Source organism: Vulpes lagopus, chromosome 10 (assembly GCF_018345385.1).
Source record: "Vulpes lagopus strain Blue_001 chromosome 10, ASM1834538v1, whole genome shotgun sequence".
NCBI lineage: Eukaryota > Metazoa > Chordata > Mammalia > Carnivora > Canidae > Vulpes > Vulpes lagopus.
Genome location: NC_054833.1, coordinates 76,938,648 through 76,961,782, shown reverse-complemented (window position 1 = coordinate 76,961,782; position 23,135 = coordinate 76,938,648). Strand labels below are relative to the sequence as shown.

General features: G+C 39.7%; 1 protein-coding gene across 7 annotated transcripts in view; it reads left to right on the top strand.

Moving 5' to 3' along the window:
* Positions 1–354: 354 nt before the first annotated feature.
* The window catches only part of FGGY (FGGY carbohydrate kinase domain containing), a 412,479-nt gene continuing 389,698 nt past the window's right edge, over positions 355–23,135 (top strand). Inside the window, exon 1 of one of the 7 annotated variants that reach the window (XM_041771241.1) lies at positions 355–468. The gene's annotated coding sequence lies outside the window, so the exon portion shown is untranslated. Of the gene's footprint in view, positions 469–1,353; positions 1,402–2,356; positions 2,499–17,432; positions 17,551–23,135 lie in introns of those variants that run through there. The other 6 variants (XM_041771246.1, XM_041771243.1, XM_041771244.1 and 3 more) reach the window with 6 other exon arrangements.

The window sequence follows — 23,135 nt, the reverse complement described above, 5'->3', positions numbered from 1 at the left end:
TCAGTAAATACTAATATTGTTATTAATTACATCCGCCTACAAACAGTCCCGGCCTTTAGTACGACAAGTGGTGTAGGATACACACTAGGCACGCGTGCAACACAGGTCGTTGCGGAGCGTTGGGGCGGGTGAGCTCTGCGCCTTTAAAAGTCCAAGAGCTGGGAGGAGCCGCGGCGAGGCTGCCTGCCACGCCCCCAGCCGGCGGAGGCGGGGGGGAGGGGCCGTGGGAGGCGGGGCAGGCGCGCGGGCCTATCCCTGGCGCGGTTCAAAGGACCAATCGGGGCGCGTTTTACAGGGGCCGCGCCCGGCGGGGGCGGGGCCGGGGCCGGGGCCGGGGCGGGGCTCAGCCGCCGGCGGCCCCGCCCCCGGCCCCGCCCCCGGGTCCGCCCTGCCCTGCCCCGCTCGGTGCAGCTCGGCGCGGCCACCTGCAGAGCCCCGCTAGCTAAAATGTAATTTCAGATTGGACAAGTAAGTGACCCTCCTCCCAGTCCCACGTGTGCAGCAGGGGCTTTTGCAGAAGCGCAGGCTCGCGGCGCCTACGGTCTCCAGCCCAAGCGCGCACGCGGCCCAAGCCCCCCTCCCGGTTCCCGCAGTCGCCGCCTCTTGCTCCTCTTCCTCCTCCTCCTCTTCCTCCTCCTGGTCCTCCTCCTCCTCCTCCTCCGGCCGCCTCAGTGTCGGGCCCGCCGGGCCTCGGCTCCCGGGACGCTGTAGAGTTCCTGGTGTCCTCTCCCGGGTGAGGCGTGTGGCCGCTCCAGGGAAGGGCGACCTTGACTGCATCCCCGGAGGCTGCCTCTGGGATGTCGGAACCCGGGTCCCCTCCGGCCCTCACCTGTTCCCTGTGTTCACTCCCCTTTCCTCCCTCCGGACCCTTATTTTAGGATATTTTTCCCCCCAGGCAGATTTGAGTTTTTAATAAAAATCTGGCTACCTAAGAGGTTTTTCTTTTTTTTGTTGTTGTTTTTTTTGTTTTGTTTTGTTTTGTTGTTTTTTTCTAAAGGCGAGGGCTGCTTGTAATTTTAAAACGCTTTCAGCAGCTCGTGATAATGGTTGGGGTGCATTTTAGTGTAGATGGTATTTAATGCTGTTTGGTTGCAGTTCTCCAGGGTAGGGAAGGCCTAGGGGTTATCTTTCCATTTTAATTCATTTCCCTTCTTTTAAGGATTGACAAGATGCAAAATGGTGAATTTCCCTAATCATTGGCTGTTTTCCACGAAAGCACTTCTCCTGTCCTAACTAATTTCATCCCTAAATTAAAGGGTTAGTCATTACCAAGCTATGGGAGAGCATTAGGTTAATTTTTAAAATAGGAGAGCTGGAGGGAGGAAGTGATTACACTTTGGAATTGCAGATCAGTAAGAAAGAAGGCACGTCTTCTCTAGGTTTGTGGCTATTCTACAGATGGTACAGTTTTGCTTTTTATTTGCCTTTTTTTTTTTTTTTTTAATGAACCACCAATGTATATCCTGATTTTTTTTTTTTTTCCACGTTTTATGTTGCCAGCTGGGTCTTGTAGCCTTCTGACTACCTCCTGGTCTTCTGGGAGTCTCCTGTTAATGAGACCCTATGCCTGGCTCTTGACCTGATGATGGTTGGCCTGGCTCTTGGAGGGATCAGCTGAGGAGGACTGTTGATTAAGGATGATGGGGGAGGGGATCCCTGGGTGGCACAGCGGTTTGGTGCCTGCCTTTGGCCCAGGGCGAGATCCTGGAGACCCAGGATCGAATCCCACGTTGGGCTCCCGGTGCATGGAGCCTGCTTCTCCCTCTGCCTGTGTCTCTGCCTCTCTCTCTCTCTCTCTCTCTGTGACTATCATAAAAAAAAAAAAAGGATGATGGGGGAACAGACCAGAGAGGGCGAGAAGGGCCTAGAGATTGATTTTTGAGGGGAAGGGAGCCGGGGAGCCTTCCTTCGTGGATTTGGAAATCAAAACATGTGTATTGGGAGAAGGGAATAACCCAGAGGGTGGAGATCTGTGTCTTTCTGGATGAAATTAAGAAGTTTACTGGGAGGAGACTGGGCTTTCTTCCAGACTGTGTTAATTTTTGCTGTGGGCCTTGTCTTTTCCTGGAATCTGGTTCCCTTTCCCTAACCTTTCACTTAGTTCAAATCACAGTCAATTACCAGCTGGTTTTGAAAACAGTTTGAGGTAATGAATCTTGTCCAGTCAGAGTAGGGACCCCCGGCCTTCCGCCAGGGGATTTGAAATAATTGTTTTACCAGAATGGACTACAGAGATCATTTAACCTCACCTGCCCATCTCTTTAGAAGGAGAAATACAGAATCAACCCAGCTGGTGATGTAAGGGGTCATCCAAACCAGCTCTTCTACTCATTCATTGGTTCCCTGATCTTGTGGCATGTATTTTGGGCCTGGTACCGTGGCAGGCTCTGGGACAGTAAAGACGAAAAGACTTGGTCTCTGCTTTTTAGTCTTTCAGTCTGCTTATATCTAGTCCAATGAGGGAGAGGACACGATACTGAGATCAGTGCTGTGGCAAGGTATGTGGGAAATTCTCAGGAATTGGAAGAAGGGCATTTGGCCCAGTGTGGGGTTTTGTGGAAAACCTTCCCAGAGGAGATAATACCCGAGCTGAATTTCAAAGCTTCAGTATGAGTAGGCTGGGGAAGGATAAAAGGGAAGGGGATTATCTGACTTGGGAACAGCGTGTGCAAAACTTTATCACCTGGCACATTGTTGACTAGTATGGCTGGATAGGATAGGATGAGATGGGAAATCACCAGAAAGGAGGCTGGGGAAGGTGAAAAGGCCAGATCAGGGAGGGTCAGATGAGTCATAGTGAATCTGAAATGTATCTCCAGAGCAATCAGGAGCTGTCTGAAAGTGACACAAATTTTGTTTTAGAAAGTTAATTCTGGCCAAAAGGTGGAAAGGGAATTGGAGAGGTGAAGACAGGAGAGAGGCTTTTATAATACAAGTGAGAGATAGATCAGGGTAACAGTTCTGAGGCTGGAGAGAGAAAGAGAGAGAGTACAGTTGACCCCAGAACACAGGTTTGAAGGCAGGTCCACTTATGCATGGATTTTTTTTTTTATTGTACTGCATTTTTTTTTTTACTGTAAATGCATTTTCTCTTCCTCAGTGTTTTCTTAACATTTTCTTCTCTCTAGCTAATTTTATTGTAAGAATACGGTGTATAACATACAAAACATGTGTTAATCGACTGTTGGATGTTTTTTGGTGAGGTCTCTCCTTAATAGTAGGCTGTTAGAAAATTAAGGATTTGGGGAGTCAAAAGTTATACACAGATTTTTGACATTGTAGGAGCCCCTTCATTGTTCAAAGGTTGGCTGTAGAAAGGTTAGGAATTAACGAAAGAGAGCAGTTACCGTGCCATCAGGAAAAAGGCATTCCCAACTGGAGTTTTTTTCAACAGCTTTGTTGAGGTATGCTTGCCATACAATAAACTGTGTATATTTAAAATGTCTGATACAAGATGTTTTGACATATGTTTGTATCTGTGAAACCATCATCACAGTTGAGACAACACTTACAATACCCGTAAGGATTTCTCATGCCCCTTTGTAATCCCTGCCCTCTCTGTGGGGTTCCCACACTCACCCCCCAGCAACCATTGATCTACTTTTTGTCCCTAAAGATTATTTTAGGGTTTTATGTGTGGGGCCATACAATATATATCTTTTTTTGCATGGTGGCTTTTACTTAGCATAATCATCTTAAGACTTGGCCATGTTGAGTGTGCACACATAGCTCATCATTCCTTTTATACATTGTATGATTATACCATAGTTGATTTATCTGTTGAGAGGTGTTTGTGGATTATTTGCTGCTTTTTTGGCTACTGTAAGTAAAGCTGCTATGACTATTCATATACATGTCTTTGTATGGACATATGTTTTCATATGCCCATACCTAGAAGTGGAATGGCTTAGTTCACATTGCAGGTATATGTTTAACTTTTTAAGAAACAATATTTCAAAGTGATGTGATGGCTGGGAGAAATAAGTCAATCAGAGAAAGACAGTTATTATATGGTCTCATATGCGGAATGTGTGGAGAATCATAGGAAAACTGAACAGGAAGTCATCAGAGAGGGAGGCAAACCATAAGAGACTCTTAACTATAGGAAATAAACTGAGGGTTGCTGGAGGCGAGGCGGATGGAGGAATAGGGTAACTGAGTGATGGGCATTAAGGAGGCACATGATGTGATGAGCACTGGGTGTTATATGCAACTGATGAATTGCTGAACTCTACAACAGAAACTAATGATGTACTACTATATATGTTGTACTACTATATATGTTGGCTAATTAAAAAAAAAAAAAGCATGCCATTTTACATTCCCTTCATTGGTATGTGAAACTTCCAATTGCTCTAGCACTTGGTATAGTCCCTTTTTAAAAAATTTTATCCATTCTAATATGTGGAGACCTCTTTCTGGGGGGTTTTAATGTACATTCCCCTAATGACTAATATTTTCAAGCTTCTTGTCATGTGCTTACTTGCTCATGTATATTACCTATATCTTCTTGGGTGAGGTATTTATGAAATCTTTTGTTCATTTGTTAAAAAAAAAAAAAAAAAAGAAAAAAGACTTTGCTTACTAAGTTTTGAGAGCTTTTTACGTACTCATTACAATGTCCTTATCTCACCTGTGATTTACGAATATTTTCTCCCATGTTATGGCATGGTTTACCATTTTTTTTTTTTTTGGCTTACCATTTCTTAACAGTGTCTTTTCATAAGCAGAGTTCTCAGTTTTGATGAAGTCTAATTTGTCAGTTTGTAATCTTGATGATGTCTGCTTTATCAATTTATTCTTTTATAGATCACAGTTTTGGTAATTGTGTCTAAGAAGTCATGACTAGCCTGAGCTCTCAAATATTTTGTTTTTTTTAAGAAGCTTGATTGTTTTAGTTTTACATTAAATTCACAATCCATTTTGTTATTTTAAGTTAATCTGTAGCACCAGATATGGAACAAACTTAATTTTTTCATACATGTCATTAATATTTCCTGCACCATTTGCTGAGAAGCCTATCCTTTCTCCATTGTGCCTTTGGTTAAAACCAACTGACTACATATACATGTGGGTCCATTTCTGGATGTTTTATTTTGTTCCAGTGATCTCTTTATCTGTTTTAATGCCAATACCACATCATCTTGATGACTGTAGTCATCAAGTATTGAAGTCAGGTAGAGTAGGTCCTTCATCTTCAAAAGTTGTTTTGGTTATTCTTGGTCATTACATTTCCATATTAGCTTAATAGTCATTTGTCAATTTCAGAAAAAAGACCTGTTTAGATTTTAATTGGAATTTCATTGAATCTATATGTTAATTTGGGGGCAAATTGACATCTTTAAGATTGAGTGTTCTGGTCCATGGACAGTGTATCTGTTTATTTACTTAGGTCTTCCGTAATTTTTCTCAGCAATGTTTTGTAGCTTTCAGTAACTAGATCCTGAACATCTTTGTCAGATTATCTATCGGCATTTCATATTTTATGATGCTATTGTCAATGAAATTATCTTCTAAAATTTAGCTTCCAGTTTGTTGCTGCTTGTGTATTGGTCACGTATCCTGCAATCTTGCTAAGCTACTTATCAGTTCTAATAGCTTTTTTGTAGATGCCATCAGATTTTCTAGGTAGGTGATCATGCTGTCTGTAAATAAATGACAGTTTATGTCTTTCAATGTGGATGCCTTTTATTTCATTTTCTTGCTATAGTGCACTGGCTAGAACCATTGTTCATTGTTGCAAGGAAGTGATGAGGGCAGACACCTTGTCTTGTTTCTGATTTTAGGGAGAAACATCTTTTCATCATTAACTATGGTATATACTGGTTGAACATTTTTTGTGGAAACCTTTTGGGAAGGCTTAGGAAGTTCCAGTCTATTCCTTCTTTGCTGAGACATATTGTATTTTCTATTTTTGTTTTTTTTTTTTTCTAAAATGAAGAATAAATGTTGTATTTTTGTCAGTTGCTTTTTTTTCTCTATTAAGATCTTTAAAAAAAGAACCTCAATATAATGAATTACATTCATTGATTTTTTTGGATGTAAAATTTTGTATTCCTGAGATAAATCCCACTTTGTCATGTCCTATTATTACTTTTTTCTTATATTTAGTTGGATTCTATTTGCTAAAATTTAAGAATTCTCCATCTATGTTGATAAATATTAATACAGTTTTCTTTCCTTTGTATCGTTAAATTTTGTTATCAAGATAATTCTGGCCTCATAAAATGAGTTGGAAAATATTTACTCCAATTTTTTTTGAAGAGTTAGTATAGAATTGGTATTATTTCTTTCTTAAGTGCTTGGTAGAATTCACCTATGAATCTATGCCAGGAGTTTGTTTTTTGTGGAGAAGAGGGAGAACTCAATTTAGTATTATAAGGTTATTCAGATCAGTTTCTTCTTGAGTGAAGTTTGATAATTTCTGTATTTTAAAGAATTTGTACATATCTAAATTACAATAGTCCCTCATCATTTTAATATTTATAGAATCTGTTGTGATTTCATCTCCCTCATTCCTAAAACAGATAATCCTAATATTGTTATCTTTTTTTTTTTCTGATCATTCTGTCCAGAAATCTATTAATTTTTTAAAAATATTTTATTTATTTATTTAGGAGACACAGAGAGAGAGGCAGAGACATAGGCAGAGGAAGAAGCAGGCTCCATACAGGAAGCCTGATGCGGAACTCGATCCCAGTACTCTGGGATCACGCCCTGGGCTGAAGTCAGATGCTCAACCACTGAGCCACCCAGGCATCCCACAAAAATCTATTAATTTTATAGATTATAGGTCTTCTAAAAAAAATCAGCTTTTGGTTTTATTTATTTTCTATATTATCTCTTTTTTTTTTAACTTACTGATTTCTCCTCTGAAATTTTTTATTTCCTTTTTTCTGCTAACTTTGGGTTCCTTTTACTATTCTCTTTCCAATTTCTTAAGGTGAAAATTAAGATTATTTATTTGAGATGACTTTTCTAATAGGCATTTGATGCTATAAATTTATTGCTTCAAATGCATCCCATAACTTTTTCTATATGTTTATTTTCATTCAGTTAAAATACTTTGTTTTTTAAGATGTCTTCTTTGATCCATGTTAGATAGAAGTGTGTTATTCAGTTTCCAAATATTTGAGGACTTTCCACTTTTTATTATTGATTTACAATTTTGTTGTGGTCACAGAATGTACTTTGGTATGATTTGAATCCTTTTATTGTCTTGAGATTTGTTTTATGGCCCAGAATGTGATGTATCTTGGTAAATGTTCGGTGTGTACTCGAAAACAGTGCATGTTCTGCTCTTGTTGGGTAGGGTGCTTTTTACATATCATTTATGTCAACTTTATTAACTACTGATCCTTGCTGATTTTGTGTCTGTGTACTGTATCAATTATTGAGAGAATGGTATTTGAATCCTTTAGAATAATTCTGAGTATATGCATATTTCCTTACACTCCTATCATATTTTGCTTTATATATTTTGACACACTTATTAGATGTGTTAATATTTGGGATTGTTAGGTAGTCTAGATGAATCATCCCTTTTATTATTTCTTGATTTCTGATAATATTTTTGCTTAGAAATCTACTTAGTCATTATACCTGGTATTATTTTTGCTCTAAAATTTGCTTAGTATGATAATGATTTAGCTTTCTTTTGAATGCTGTTTTATGGCAAATCTTTTTTTTTTCTTTTTACTTTTAACCTATGTGTTTTTTATGTTTAAAGTGGGTTTCTTATAGGCAGCATATAGTTAGGCTGGGTAACTAAGTAAGGCTTGATAATTTCTGCTTTGTAATTGGCGTATTTATACTATATTTAATATAATTATTCATATGGTTTGTTTTGAATATGCCATCTAGCTGTTTCTTTCTTTTCTATTTGTTCCATCTGTTCTTTGTTCTTTTTATTCTCTTCTTTCTGCCTCCTTTTGGATTAGGTTTTTTTTTTTTTAATAATTTCATTTTTTTCCTCCTTTATTGGCTTATTAGGCATAGCTTTTTCTTTTTGTATTATTTTAATGGTTGCTTTAGGGTTTAGAGTATACATCTTTAATTTATCAGATTCAACTTTCAAATGGGATTATACCACTTGATATATATAGGAACCTTATAATATAGGAACCTTATAACAGTATGTTAATCATTCTTGCCTCCTGGCCTGTGTGCTACTGTTGTTTTATGTTGTACATTTTTCTTTTATATAGTTTTAAGCCCCATGATATGTGGTTATTTTAGTTTTAAGCAGTCAGTTATCTTTTTAAGACATGCAAGTAATTTTTAAAAAGTCTTTGTATGTACCCACATAGTTATCCTTGTGCTCTTCGTTGCATTTTATAGATCCAGATTTCCTTGTGCTATCATTTTTCTCCTCTGCTTCCTGTGATGCAGTTCTGCTGGTGATTTTTTTTTCCCATCTTTTGTTTGTCTGAATTAGTCTTTAGTTTTTAAAGTTTTTTTTTTTTTCACAAGGTACAGAATTTTAGATCTGAAGATTTTCTTTCAGTATTTCAAAGATCTTACTCTATTGTCTCATAGTTTACATTATTATTTCTGATGAGAAATCTGTTTTGCTTCTCATATTTATCTTTCCTTTGTGCCTATTGTCACCTCCCCTCCCCACAAACTACTTTTAATATTTTTTTATTCATTGATTTTGAACAGTTTTAATCTGATGTTTGTTGGATTAGTTTTCTTCATATTTCTTGTGCTTGGGGTTCATTGATATTCTTGACTCTGTGGGTTTATAGTTTCCATCAAATTTGGAATATTTCTATCCATTATATCTTCAAATATTGCTCCTGACCCGCTCTTTGGTCTTTCCTTCTGGGATTCCCATTTCACATATGTTATGCCACTTGAAGTTTTATTTATTTATTTATTTATTTATTTATTTATTTATTTATTCATTCATTCATTCATTCATTCATTCATTCAATCATTCATTTATTCATTTATTTGAGACACAGAGAGCGAGGCAGAGACATAGGCAGAGAGAGAAACAGGCTCGATGCAGGGAGCCCAATGTGGGACTCGATCCTGGGACCCCAAGATTATGCCCTGGGCAGAAGGCAGGCACTCAACCACTGATCACCCAGGCGTCCCAACTTGAAGTTCTTTTGTTTGTTTGTTTTGTTTTGTTTTTTAACAGCTCACCAATGCTCTGTTTATTTTTTAAAAATCTTTTTTCTTTCTTTGTTAGTGGATAGTGTCTGTTATTGTATCTTGAAGGTCACTAATCTTTTTTTCCATGTTGTTCAATCCTATACAGTCAGTTTTTCATTGCAGATATCGTAGTTGTCATTTTTAGCATTTCAGCTTGAGTCTTTTTTACCTTCCATGTTTGAACTTTCAAGTTCAGTCTCTCCTCTAGCTTTCTGAACCTATGAAATACAGGTATCGTAGCTGTTTTAATATCTATGTCTATTAATCCTATCAAATGTGTCAATTCTAGGTCAGTGCCCATTGATTTTTCTCATTTTAGGTAGTCTTTTCTTGCATCTTTGTGCACCTGGTAAATTTTGATTGAATAGCAGACATTGTATATTTTTACTTTGTTTGATGGCAGATATTTTTGTATTTTTATAAATACACTTGAACCTTGTTCTGGGGCATGTATAAGGTATTAAGAAACCATTGGATTCTTTTGAGTCTTGCTTTAAGCTTTGTTAGGTGGGACCAGGGCTAATTCATCTTCACTGCTGAGGTAAAACCCTTCTGTGTACTGTACCCAGTGCCCTATCAATTATAAGGTTTTCCAGTCTGCCTGGTGTGAATAGGCACTATTCATGGCCCTGTGTGAAGTCCACTGATTGTTCACTCTAGGAGCTTCTGGCTTGGATGGTTTCCTCACATGCATACAGTGGTTGGTACTCTACTGAATACTTGAGGAGCATCCTTTGCAGTTCTCTGCAGTTCTCTCTCTGTGCAACTCTCTCCTTTCTTGTACTTTGCCCCAAGAAATCTGACATCCTGTTTTCGCAAACTCCTGGCTCTGTCTCCTCAACTTGGGGAGACTACAGGACTTGGCCTGGATTTCTGCTTCCTGTGCTATGGTCTCTCGTATTAAACTTGAGCCATTTTAGGACACTTCAATTTCCCCCACTGTGCTGGGATCACTGTACTTTGTTGCCTAATATCCAGTGTCTTGAGAACCCTTGTTTCCTATATTTTGCTTCTTTTCTTTAAGGTGTTTTTCGTGGGAGGGTAAATATGGTTTCTGTTACTCCATCTTAGCTAGTAGGGAGGTCTTCAAATGGAATTTCAGAAGAAAATTTAGAGAAGGGACTATTTGAGGGTATGAGGAAGGGATTTTGAAGTATCCAGGCATCAGTAATAATGGGACCACTTTCACTTCTTGTGACCTAAAAGGGCACAGTGCAAGAAGTAGTCAAAAGGAAATAGAAGACATCCTCCATTTAGGATAATTGTCAGTAGAGGAACTATTTAGAGAGATGAGGGGGCAGCCTGAATGCCTGGGGCTAATAAAAGTGGGATTGTTCTATACTTCTGTTTTAAGGGGCAAGGTGAGGAATGATTACCAGAACCCCAAAGGAGAAACTATGTGCAGAAAGCTGCCTTGAGAGAATTCATTACTTAGTTTAAGAGATGCAGGTAGTTTAGTTCATCTCCCAATAAAGGGAGTCCTGACCTTACTCTTCTTCCTCCTTGAAGGCTTCTGCTAGTGCTGTCCATTGACCAACCCAACTAGAGGACAGAGGGTTGGAGCACCTAGAAATCCAAGGACACAGAGTAGGCAGAAAAGGATCTGAGTATATAGTGAGGGAGAGGCGGAAGCTGAGAAGAACCTGTACAGGAATCATGATAGCTTCTAGATATTTGGCTAAATATCATGGTGGTTGGTGATGCCACTTGCTGAGAGGGAGGAGAAAAGGAATAGTATGTCTGGGAGAAGTAGGTTAGACGTGAGAGAAATGATGAGAATTTCTTCCCAAACTAGGCATACTTTTCTCAGGAGACTCCTATAACCACCCCCTCCTTCATTATCTTTAATTATTGAAGAGACCCTTATCAATATGCAGGAAGCAGAGTTCAAACAGTGGGTACATACACAGTGATATATGTGTGGGGTGGGTTTAGGGAGAGTAGGGAAATGAGGTAGAAATCATTCAGGCTCAATGTGTTACCAGTCCCTTGGCCATCTGGATTTGGGCCTCTTGCAGACCAGACCAGCAGTTGAGTAGCTTGTGTTTTGCTAAATTGGCCATGGGATAGAGAGATTAAAAAAGGACTCAGTTACTGGTGGGTCATAGGGAAAGAAAGCTGAGAGGAAGGTGCTCTGTAAAATTAAGAGTGATTTCAACAGACCAGTCTCGGTGTAGTTGACCAAATTCTGAGATTATAGAATTACCGACCAACTTTGATGTTAGAATGAGGCTACTTTCAGAAGGGGGCTACTGTTAGAATGTTTAAAAGTATTCTGTGACCTAGTGGCAGAGGCATAGGATTAAAGTCCCTCTCCAGGAGGCAACTGGGTTGCTCAGTAGTTGAGTGTCTGCCTTTGGCTCAGGTTGTGATCCCAGGGTCCTGGGATTGAGTCCTGCTTCAGGCTCCCATGGGGAGCCTGCTTCTCCCTCTGCCTAAGTCTCTGCCTCTCTCTCTTCATCTGTCATGAATAAATAAATAAAATCTTAAAAAAAAAAAAAAAAAGTCCCTCTCTGGTTTTCACTGGCTCTGTGATGGTGGCCAAGTAACCCAAGTGCACAGAACCTTAGTTACCCTCTTTCTAAGTGTGGACTCCTCTGGGGTTGTTGGGAGGATTAGCAGGGACACGCCCTACATCACTTATACCGTGCCTGGCACACAGAGTAAGCACTCATGAGAAATTTATTGATCCAAGATGAGGCTTGGCTCAGAATACATTAAGGAAACATTTGGATTCATGTGAAGATACATTCTGATAAAACACAGGTCACACTAATTTTAGGGATCTAGAAAGAGAAGACTAGAGTACTTGATGGGGGCTCCTTCAGAGCCATCCATCATAGACAGTTTGTGAAAATATTCGAGCTCCCTTTTCCTTTTCTCCTGAACAAATTATTCTGATATTAGTGTCAGAGGTTGGATATTGGGCTGAATGGGCTGCTGATCTGTCCCAGGCTATGTTGTATCCTGGGGGTTCTCCAGGCAGGTAGAGAGACCTTACTGTGTGCTGTTCACTTAGGTCAGCTCTGCACAATGTCAGATAGAAACATGAGTGTCAAGATCATTCTTATTAAATGTATTGAGTGCGCCTCATCCCTTTTATTTTAGAAAAAGCCAGAGCACGGGGGAACACTTAGAGGAACTGGAAGTCTATAGCATGGAGGAAAGACAACCCATAAGAGGTCACAAGAATCATCTCGAAGCATTTGAAAGGATAGCTCACTTAAGAGAGATTAGGTGGTTTGGTTGATCCCATGGGAGGAGAGTGAGGTGTAGACAGTGGGAACTATACAAAGCAGAGCTCTGCTCAGATCTTTCTTATTATTATTACAGTAAGAGCTGCTCATTGAGAAAATTCAAACAGCGGAGAGGGGAAGATAGAGATTGCCCTCCAAGTTTCCACAACTTTTCTTTTCCCTGAGTGTCCCTTCGGAAGCAGGAGTTTGTGTGTTCTTCCTGAATCTTGTCTATTAAGTCCTTATACAATGCATTGGCCCTCCCAACAGTAGCAATGGTCAGGATCCCCTGGAGGGCTTTTGTAGCCTCACTCTCAGAGTCTCTCTAATCAGTAGATCTGGGCTGGAGCTTGAGAATTTGCATTTCTAAGGTGTTCCCTGGTGATACTGATATTGTTCTGCTGGAGACCACTGTTTGAGAACCACTGATAGTCTGTCTTATTTAAAAAAAAAAAAAAAAAAAAAAAACACAAATGGGGTTATACTGAAGTCTCTAAGAACATACTCTTTTATTTAATAACATTAGCATTTTTCTTTAGCCCCTTCTCATTGGTTTTAATAGCTGCTTATGTAGAAGTTTTAGCAAGTCCCTTATTAATAAACAGTTAATTTATTTCCAGAGGTTTTATGAGTGTGCGCTTGCCTTGGCAAAAACATGTTGTCATGTACATTTATAAAGATATATATATATATAACCCATATACCCATATATATATATATATGTATATATATATATATATATATATATATATCTTTTGCCAATCCATGAATTCTTAGAAGTTAAACTGCTGGGTAAAAGGGTCGATTTAAAAAAAAAAAAAAATAGAACTGCGCTATGACCCAGCAATTGCACTACTAGGTATTTACCAATATCCTGGGGTATTTACCCCAAACGTAGTGATCTGAAGGAGCACCTATACCCCAACATTCATAGCAGCAATGTCCACAATAGCCAAACTGTGGAAAGAGCCAAGACATCCATCTACAGATGAATGTATAAAGAAGATGTGGTATATATATATTCAATGAAATATTACTCGGCCATCAGAAAGGGTGTAGATGGAACTGGAGGATATTAATGCTGAGTGAAATAAGTCAATCAAAGAATTATATGGTTTCACTCATATGTGGAATATAAGAAATGGCACAGAGAATCATAGGGTAAGGAAGGAAAACTGAATGGGAAATCTTCAGAGAGGAAGACAAACCATGAGAGACTCTTAACTATAGGAAAAAAACCTGAGGGTTGAAAGAGGGGAGATGGGTGGGAGGGATGGGGTAATTTGGTGATGGGCATTAAGGAGGACATGTGATGAACACTGAGTGTTATATGCAAATGATAAGTCATTGAACACTACATCTGAAACTATCTGCTTTATGTTGGATAATTGAATTTAAGTTAAAAAAAAAAAAAGGACAGATAGTGCCAGATTGTTCTAGAGAAGGCTGAACCCATTACTCTGCCACTAAAACTGTATGAAACTGCCTATTTCCCCCCACATTGTTGCAAAACTGGGTAGTATCAATATTTTCAATTTTTGTCAACTTGTTGGCAAAATTTTTGCCAACATGTAAAACTATATTGTTTTATATTGCATTTTCTCCATTATTTGTAAAGCTAAAGGTTCATATGTATTTGCTATATTTCTTTTTCTATGAACTGCAAGTCTGTATTCCTTTGCATTACAGGAAGAGGGAACAGTATGAACAAAAGTGCCCAACCTTCATGTACGGGATTGCTAACAGCTCCTAGGGATGGAGTATAGGAGGTTGAGATGCGGGGTGTTTGTAGGGAGGTGGTTGGGGGGGTGAGGTTAGAGATGCAGGCAGGAGCCAGAGGTCTTTGAGCTTATTTTGGGCAGGAGCAGCATTGCTGTGGTCAGCAATATGAGCTTGTCCCGTACCTCTTGGTAATTTCGACAGGGCCTGTTTGTGAAATGGCACTGTCTAGTTCCCCAAGTGTAAAGTTTAATCTTCAAATAACTCATTCTTTATGCCTTTCACCTTGGACCTTAAATCCACTTGGTCATGCTTCATAAATAGGTAAACACAAGAAGAGGCCAAAGACCTCAGCCAGCCAGCTTCTGGCTGAGTATGGACTCTGAGGGAGGGAATTGTGGAGGATTGTGTGGGGAAGGGATTTTGTTGCTCTAGCTAATACTGCCCTGAGCCTTCCCTGACTTTGCTGACATCTGACAGCAGTCACTGAGGTTGGTGGGTTCTTCTGTTGTTTTAATTTGAGTGATTTTTCTCGGAAAAGCCATGGATTCCGGCCAGTATGCTAATGATAACCGTTTTGCTTTGAAGCCCTGGTTCTGTAGAAAATCATTTCATAGTTAATTATGTCAGCAAATCAACAGCAGCCCCTTGGAGAAGAAAGTGACTGAGGGAGAGAAACTGAATATATACTTAAATTATTCAGAATTCGGAGGTCAGGAATTCATATTCCAGAAAGAGTCCATGTAATAATAAATGACTAAATTTGTACACAGTTTTCCCTGTTATGGGCTTGGCTTAGTAAATGATGACATATTGGGGTTAAAATATTACAACTTTGGGGGCACCTGGGTGGCTCATTGGTTGAACATCTGCCTTTGGCTCAGGGTATGATCCTGGGATCGAGGTCTGCATTGGGCTCCCCGCAGGGAGCTTGCTTTTCCGTCTGCCTACATCTCTGCCTCTCTCTGTCTCTCATGAATAAATAAATAAATAAAATTAAAAAAAAATATTATAACTTTGCATTTAGAATCAGGATGCCAACTCTCAATCTCTTTCTGCCTGTTTTGCCATTTTTCTGCTTCCAGGGTCCTGGCATGAGAGTGAGAGACCTTCGGCTTTGTACTATGGCTCTTAGTGAACTCAGTGTAAATTGGATTCATAGAAGATAGACTAACTCAGAAGAGACCCCTTGTCTGAAGAGTGTCTCTGTCTTCCTTCTGCTCTCCATATATGTGTCTGGTCAAGGAGGGAGATTATCCTGGAGGAGGAGTGGAGTGTCTCACACAGATGCCAGGCTTGCTCATAGTGTTTCTGGCACTCACCAGGGGCAGAGTCCTTAGAGACTTTGTATTTTTAAAGGTATTGGACTATATTATACATTAACAATCTTCCCCTCCCCCACACCCCAGTACTTGCCCTGTTACTGTATTAAGCTACACTGTGCTTATTGGCAGGTACAAGCAAGCAGTAGGCAAAACATTCTCAGTTACCATCTAGTGTTTCTTACAGTAGCATTAATTTGACATAAAGTAGTCTTTATGAATCAGAGCAGAGAGAAGCCATATCTAATGATTTGAGGTCCAAGAAGGTTTCCCAGGATAAACAGACTTGGAAGGGCATTCCGAGTTTGCACAAGATAAAGGCAACTTGGTCCGTATGGAAAGCCAAGCTATTGCAGGGAGAGTACCAAGAGCCCTGCTGTGGCTTAGATGAACTGGAATTTGAATATGGCCTCCTTCCTCTCCTGGCTTTGTGACCATCAGCTGGAGATTGATCCTCACAGAATTTCAGCATCCTCATCTGCAAATGGGAGAAACCTTGATGGGTGTTAGAAATGGGGCATCATTTCACCCTTCCCCTGCAAAGAGAATAGCTTGGTGGAGCATTATAAAGGGCTTGGAAGGCATTATAACAAATGAGGAGTTGCTTTATTGAATCACAAAGACTGAAAAGAAGAGGGAGCCAGCAGTGTTTTACAGAAGAGGGTGTGGAAGATGCAAAGTCTCATCTACTCTTAAGGCACTGTTTGTTGTTGGAGTTTGGGGATGTCTTCTCATGAGTCAGATTTTCCATCCATGATTTCTTTAGGGCCTATACTATGCATTTGTCCTCAGCATGGTTGGATTTTGTATTTGTGTCAGCTGTTGCGTCTTGCCTGTGTGTCTTGTGGAGGGTGGTGGTTTTGGCTAACATCCAGAACTGGCTTGGTTTGGATGCTGTGACTGCCACATTGTGAGGCAGGCAGGGGGGTTTGGTGAGTTCTGACTTTTCTGCCTTTTGGAATCCAACTTTGTATTAAAAGAACAGCCAACCTTTTTACTGTCTGATTTAATACTACACACCTCCTTGAGTCACCTCTTGCTTACATACTTGAAAATGGGCTTTGTCCAGAGCATGAAGATTCTCAGTATCCTGAAAAGTACTGAGTTTCTGATCTAGTGGTTGGAACAGTGATGAAAACAGTAAATAGGTACTTCCTTTTTCCAGCCATCATCTCTGCATTGTGTGGGGAAAGGTGGTGTTGGAATACGATGCTTGGCCCGAGAATGTGGCAAGGATTCTGTTGGCAGCATGAAGCCATTTTATTGCCATATGTAATTTTACTAGGTGCATTCAGTTTAGCTCGAAGTACAAAAACTAGGAATAATTTGAGTCATTACCATTTGATTTTCAAAAATCAGATTCTTACTTTAAATTGTCAGCTCTAAAAATGGGAGATTTTTCAGCTTCCTATTCCTAGTGTCCTGGCACAGAGAAAGCACTTAATATTTGCTTTGTTTACTGGAATTTGAGATGTTAGATACATTCAGAACACCTTGGTATAGACAATGTATTTTGCAGGTGTCCAGACGTGACTTGGTGTTGAAAGGGACATAATAATTGCCCTAATAATTGCTGCTGTTTACGACACATGTACCATACATCAGGTGCTATGCTAATCGCTTCAATGATATAATATCAGTGAATCAAAAAATATGATGACATTGGAACAGTAGGAAACTGCCTTTCATTTTAAGAGAAGGGGTAACTGTGAGCAACTTGTAATGTTTTCTCCTATGTATATTGTTGGTAAAACCAATAGACAACCAGCTTTTATTACCAGATTAGCTCTTTACTTCCCATCCCAAACTTTCTTGCCATCCTACAGCATGTGTGATTTGTTTGAAGTGCTGTTTAGTTCTGTTAGAAGAGTGAAGTGGACAGGCATACTTACTGCTTATCTTTTTCTTTCCAAACTTAGTAACTGTCTGCTTGTAATACAACTAACTAAATAAATAGTGTGGGACTCTTGTACCTGAGCTCCCAGCAGAGTCCAAAGATCAGTTTTAAGAGGATACTGAGTTCCCTCTCAGATCCCTGGGACTGTTTGTGCACACACTGTCACCTAATTGCTCCTGGAGGAGTGGCTTTTTAAGAAATAGGACTGAAGGTAAGCTCACCTACTCGGGAGGATCGTAGCCTTAGGAAACAATATTATTGGTATGAAGTTATGTAGGGGAAAAGGAAGAAGGAAAAATATAAGAGCAACTCCCAAATGGTGGGTTTTCATCACAATATTTGTAGCATTGACCAAGCTTTTTAGAATTGCTGAAACAGTTTTGCAAAGAACAGCCTCTCAGTCCATGTCCCTCTTTCTTTTTCATGCTACATTTGAGCAACTTGCATGTTTGTTGAATCAGCCATGAAGTCTGTGGTTTCCTGTGGCACATTACTAATAATATTTATACAAGCTATTATTTAATGAACCATATATTTATCATAGGAACAGTATTTTGACCATCAGTAGGGGCTAAAAATGAGTCCTGTCTGATGTGGGGAACAAAGGCAGAAGAAAAATTATTACATTTCTTTACAGTCTGCAGTCCGTTGACAATTCCTTGAAACAGGCAGAGGGACATTCCTGTAGGGACTCAGCTGCCTTAATGTTAATACTTTGCTAGGGGAAAGAGGCAATCTGAGGCTGACTCCCTGTAAGGCTGATCGTGTAAGTCTACTTTAACATATAAAAATTTCTCTGGAAACTTCCTTTATCTCTACCCCCCAAGATATGTGCTGGCAAACATCCTCCAAGCATATGACCTGCTGATATACATCTGAAGGGTCTCATGACTCAGGTTTTATTGAACAGTTATAAATGAGCTTTCCTAGCAATAGCTAGCCCCCTCAAGATCCTGGAAACCTTGTTTCCAAGATACCTGGGAGGCTTATGCTATCCCTGACCCCCTCTCAACTTGAAGGCCTATAATGAGCCACTCCTCATGACCCTGGTGCAGCTCTTTCTGCTCACAGGTCCTGTCCCCGTGTTTTAATACAAGCACCATTTTGCACCAAAGACATCTCAAGTAATCTCTCTTGACTGTCGGCTTCTAACCCTAATGTCTTTCCTACATTATTTGGCAACCACAAAGGACTTTGAATTTTCTCATCTGGACTCTGAGCCACGTTGCAAAATTGGCGAGTATTTTCTCTCCTCTTCATCTACTAGCATTTCAGGAGTTTTTCAAGGGGTGTGGTCTCATTGGAACACTTTCATGTGGATTGCCTAGGCTCAGTCTGTAGCCTGTGGCTATTCTATGGGGAGGAGAAAGCTTGTATTTGGCTGGAAGTTAGTACTCCGGCCGAGATGGTAATAAGACCCAGAAACTTGATGCCCTCTCTTTATTCCTGTCCTTATAACAAAGTTGTCTGTCTTGGGCATGGGACAGCCACTTAAGTCACCAGGACTGCTGCCAATCTTAAGACTCCCATGGGAGGTTTCCTCCTGATTGATCTATTGTGATCTCCTTCACATCCCTGGTCTACTCACTTCTGGCCGCAGGACCTCCACTGGGAGCTGGCCGAAACCAGTACTCAATGGAATTAAAACCTAACTGGGGACCATTTCTTAGGGAAGTTAGCTATAAGGACTACATGGGTTAGAATGTCACTTAGATTGTGGTGGATTTCTATCTTTACTGTCTTCTGTCAATGTTCTCTACTAAATTATAAAATTGGGTAATTTCCCCTTATAAAACTTTTCTAGTGTTCTCCATGGGCTAAAAACGGCAGGGCAATAATGCAACCTTCAGGGCATAGGAAATAAGGTGCTTCAGGGCATAGGATGGCAGGGCACAGTACTTCATTCCATTCACCAGGCACCCGTCTGTACCCTAGGATGCGATGGGGAAGGGGAGGGATGCTGGCCTCCTTCTAACAGGGCCTTTTACTGCAGTAATGCCTTTGTGGTAAGGCAGGATGGTGATGGATGGTGATCAATAGCAATTTTTGTTTGAGGGATCCCTCTAATCACTTTTGACACATGGAACCTTTGACATACCCTGCATGGGACACCGCCTGGGAGTCAGGGTAAGATTTTTCGTAATGGACCTTCTCTACTTTTCCAGGAGCATGGCCTCAGTAGGCTCTTATTCAATCCCCAAGGACTCTACCTTGGGATGCCTTTTAACACACTGGAAACAATTTGGATTGCAAAATTTAGGAAAGGACTGAGCTCCTGTAACACTGCATGGCCTCAGTAGGATCTGTCAATTAGATCTCTTCTGTAGGAAACAGGGCAGAATGTGTTTGCCCAAATGTGTCTGGCTAGTAACCCCCCTCTGGACATATTGGATGATAGTTATCTAAATAAGCCTCCTCCAAATCAACCCAGGTCGCTGGAGGAAACAGGTTATCCCAGACAAAGGGAACTCTGACTCTCTCTCTCACAGTTCCACCTCCTAATCAATGTGGGGGTTTCTCCCTCACTCATTTCCTGGGTTAATGGCTATAATTGAAGCCAACTGTGGTTAGCCTACCTCAGGACAGGGACTTTAAGGAATATTCCCAAGTAGCTACTGAAACTCCTTTTGTTTGGGAGGAAATTCCCTGTTTCTCTAGCCCAGCATGGACTGCCTGTTCCCCCCTTGTTGGCGGGAAAACATGGCATTTGCTCCTCTGTTAGACCTGATGAGTTCTAGAACTGGGAACCCTTTCTCTGCCTTCTGGCAGTACTTTACCTCTTCTGTCTTCTCATCCATCACTTTTTGCTTGGGCACCACCCTGGGTGCATGACGCCTGTATTGCTGGTTCCTGTGCCATTCTTGGTACCTCCGGCACCATGCCTTCTTCTCCCCTCTCTATCAAGGAGCAAAGAAGAGCAGCCCCTTGGACCTAACACCACCTACTCCAGATTTCCCCACTAGGGTCTGATAAAAATTGACACTGGGGAGGATCCAGGTGGAACATAATCCGTATTGAAACTAATTTACATTTGTTGGTTTAAGATAGACATGTCTTTAAAGTTAATTAGCATTAAATGTAAAATTTTTATTCTTTGAAGGCCAAATAAGCTCATAGTATTTCTTTTGTAATTTGTTAGCAAAGAGATGACTTAAAATTATGGTTAATTACAAAGATTTCCTGGGTAATTGTTAAGATAGCTTTCAAAATCTTTGGTAACCTGAAACTAAAGTTTTGCTTGGATGATAAATGGGATTGAATTCATTGGACATTTAGGTCTTTTCCAAAAGAATAAAGTGCTAAAGCATTGATTACTGGACATAGTTTTGTGCTTTTGACTTCTTATTGCAAAGAGACTAAGGATATTTAAGACTGTTAGAAAACATTCTTTGTGCTTAACAGATTCATAAATCTGCTATCTAAAGACTTCTGGTGTAATAATTCACAATTGGTTACTACTAGTTTACACTGGAGACTAAAGTTTCTAAGTGCAGAATTTTGCTAAATGTAATTAAGACTGATGGGAATAAGGGAAGCAAAAGTAGGAGATATGTAAGAAAGATAGAAGGAATGGGAATGCATTTTTATTGAAGGTAAAATAAGGTAATTTTGTTCTAAATGAGACTGATTATTTGGAAAGAAATGGATTGGGACAAAATTTGAATATGAAGGAAAGTTGCAGAAGGTTTGTCAAGGGAAATCTTTGGAAAGGAGTTTTAGGTGTTTATCCTTTAGGTGTGATCCTTCCTTAAGGACTAAGGTTGAAATGAATGGATTTTAAAAGTATAGAGGTATAAGATTGAAAGTCTGCTTTCTCTCTGTTAAAAGACAATTTTCTTGAATTGTTGGTCTGCTCTTCAAAAAAAAAAAAAAAATGTAAACAAAGTTGTTTGCTCTTTTCTTTGCCCAGAAAAAACAGTTTCTCTGTTTTGCCTTTATCAGGTCTTTGGGGATCCCTAATCCTCTTTATGCATGTGCTTTAAAACTTTCTAAGGTTTTAATAAAGTTCCCCAAGATTTAAATCATGAATGAAATCTTGTTGACTAATTAGGCTTGTTTATTTGGTATGTTACCTTCTGGTATAAGGTCATCACTTGATATTTTGATTATTGAAATGTCATATGTCACAGGAATAACTGAAGTTTCTTGTCATTGGCATCATAATGAACTCTCATATCAGATCTTTAACAAGGTCCATTTCTGAATTTTTGTTATTTATAATTGTTCTTATTCCCTTGCAAAATGAGTTACATCTTCAAGGAGATTAATAAAAAGGAATTCTAGGGTAGGAGTTTCCCGAACTAACTAAAAAGCTACATTCAAACTGAACATGAACTAGTTCAGCATAGGACTAAATGAACTAAAAAGATGATTATAGTTTTGTACCTCTTGTTTGAAACATTGCTGGTTCTCTAATGTTTACCCTTTCAAGTTAAGAGAACATTCTCTTAAGATATTCTGGCTTACAGAAACATGGTAAAGTATACATTTGTGAACAAATTGAGACATTTAACTTTTTTCTCTACCTGAACCCTCTGAAATTCAAAGGTCTCTGAGTAAGTATTCTTTCTTCCATGGCAATTCTATACATTTGCATAAGTTCAATAAGAATCTGTTCTTGTAACAGGACATCATTTGAAACATTGGTTATTTTACCAAGGCTTTGACTAGAATATCCTATTTAAGAGACATGCTTTGGCTTCAGATATTACCAAAGAGCTTTAAGGAACTAAGGTTGTCTTTATGAAACATGGAGTCATAAAACCCCTTGGAACTGTTGGCCTGATACCTTGCTTACAGAGTTCCCAGCAGCCTCACAAGGTGAATGAAGAATGTCACTTCCTGGCAGGTGCAGGAATCTCAGGATATATTTGGGACCTCATGAAGAGGAATCCACCCACATCTACAGGTATTGTAGGCATGTCTGATGGCAAGTACCTGGCTTGGCTTCTGGCCCGGAGAGGCTACTGAATTCAACCTAGAGATTCCTTATAAAAAGTTCCAGCAAAGTAGATTCTGAAAGATCTATATGATAATCATTATTCTTGCTGAGTTTATGTAATTAGACCAAGTTTGTTAAAATTGGACTTGTTTAGTAAAAAATTAGTCTTGATTTGGCTATGTCTGGAAGTAAGGGCAATTTTAAAGAGAAAAATTATGTTTTGGTAACACACCTTTGCAGATTAAATCCTAGTTCTGCTTGTCTTTGAATGTTGTTTTGCCTAAGCTTGACAACTTGAAGTAAACTTCAGGGAAGTTGTCATAATGGCTCATGTATAGATAGTCTCTTTGCTTATTATTCTGTGGGGATATTAACAGGACCCCACAGGCATGATTATTTTGAACAGCTTAAAAAATGGGATTGATTCCTCAACAATTCTATACCTCAACTAGCACCTTGACCAATTCTGTATGGCTGGGATGATAGAATCACTCCTTAGAAGCCAAAGTATACCCCACTCCATGGGGTTAATTGTGGGCTTGTGGAGATTATGGATGGCCCCACTTTTTTGTGATTAGATTTGATGATGCACTTGCGGATACCCCTATCTCTTGAGACAAGTCTTCTCCCACTTGTCAGTGATTTCTTGTAATTAGGCTGGACCTCAGACAAATGGGCTTCTGATAGTTTTATCTCTTAGTCATATTTATCCTAGAAGTCACCTCTGTTGAGGTATAATTTAAAAAAAAAAGGGCTTTAGCTAAGCATACAACAGCCCTCCTGGTAAAAGGAGCCTCAAAGCTCACTACGGGACAGTCCCTGACTGTAATGACTTCACATCAGTTCCGGAATGT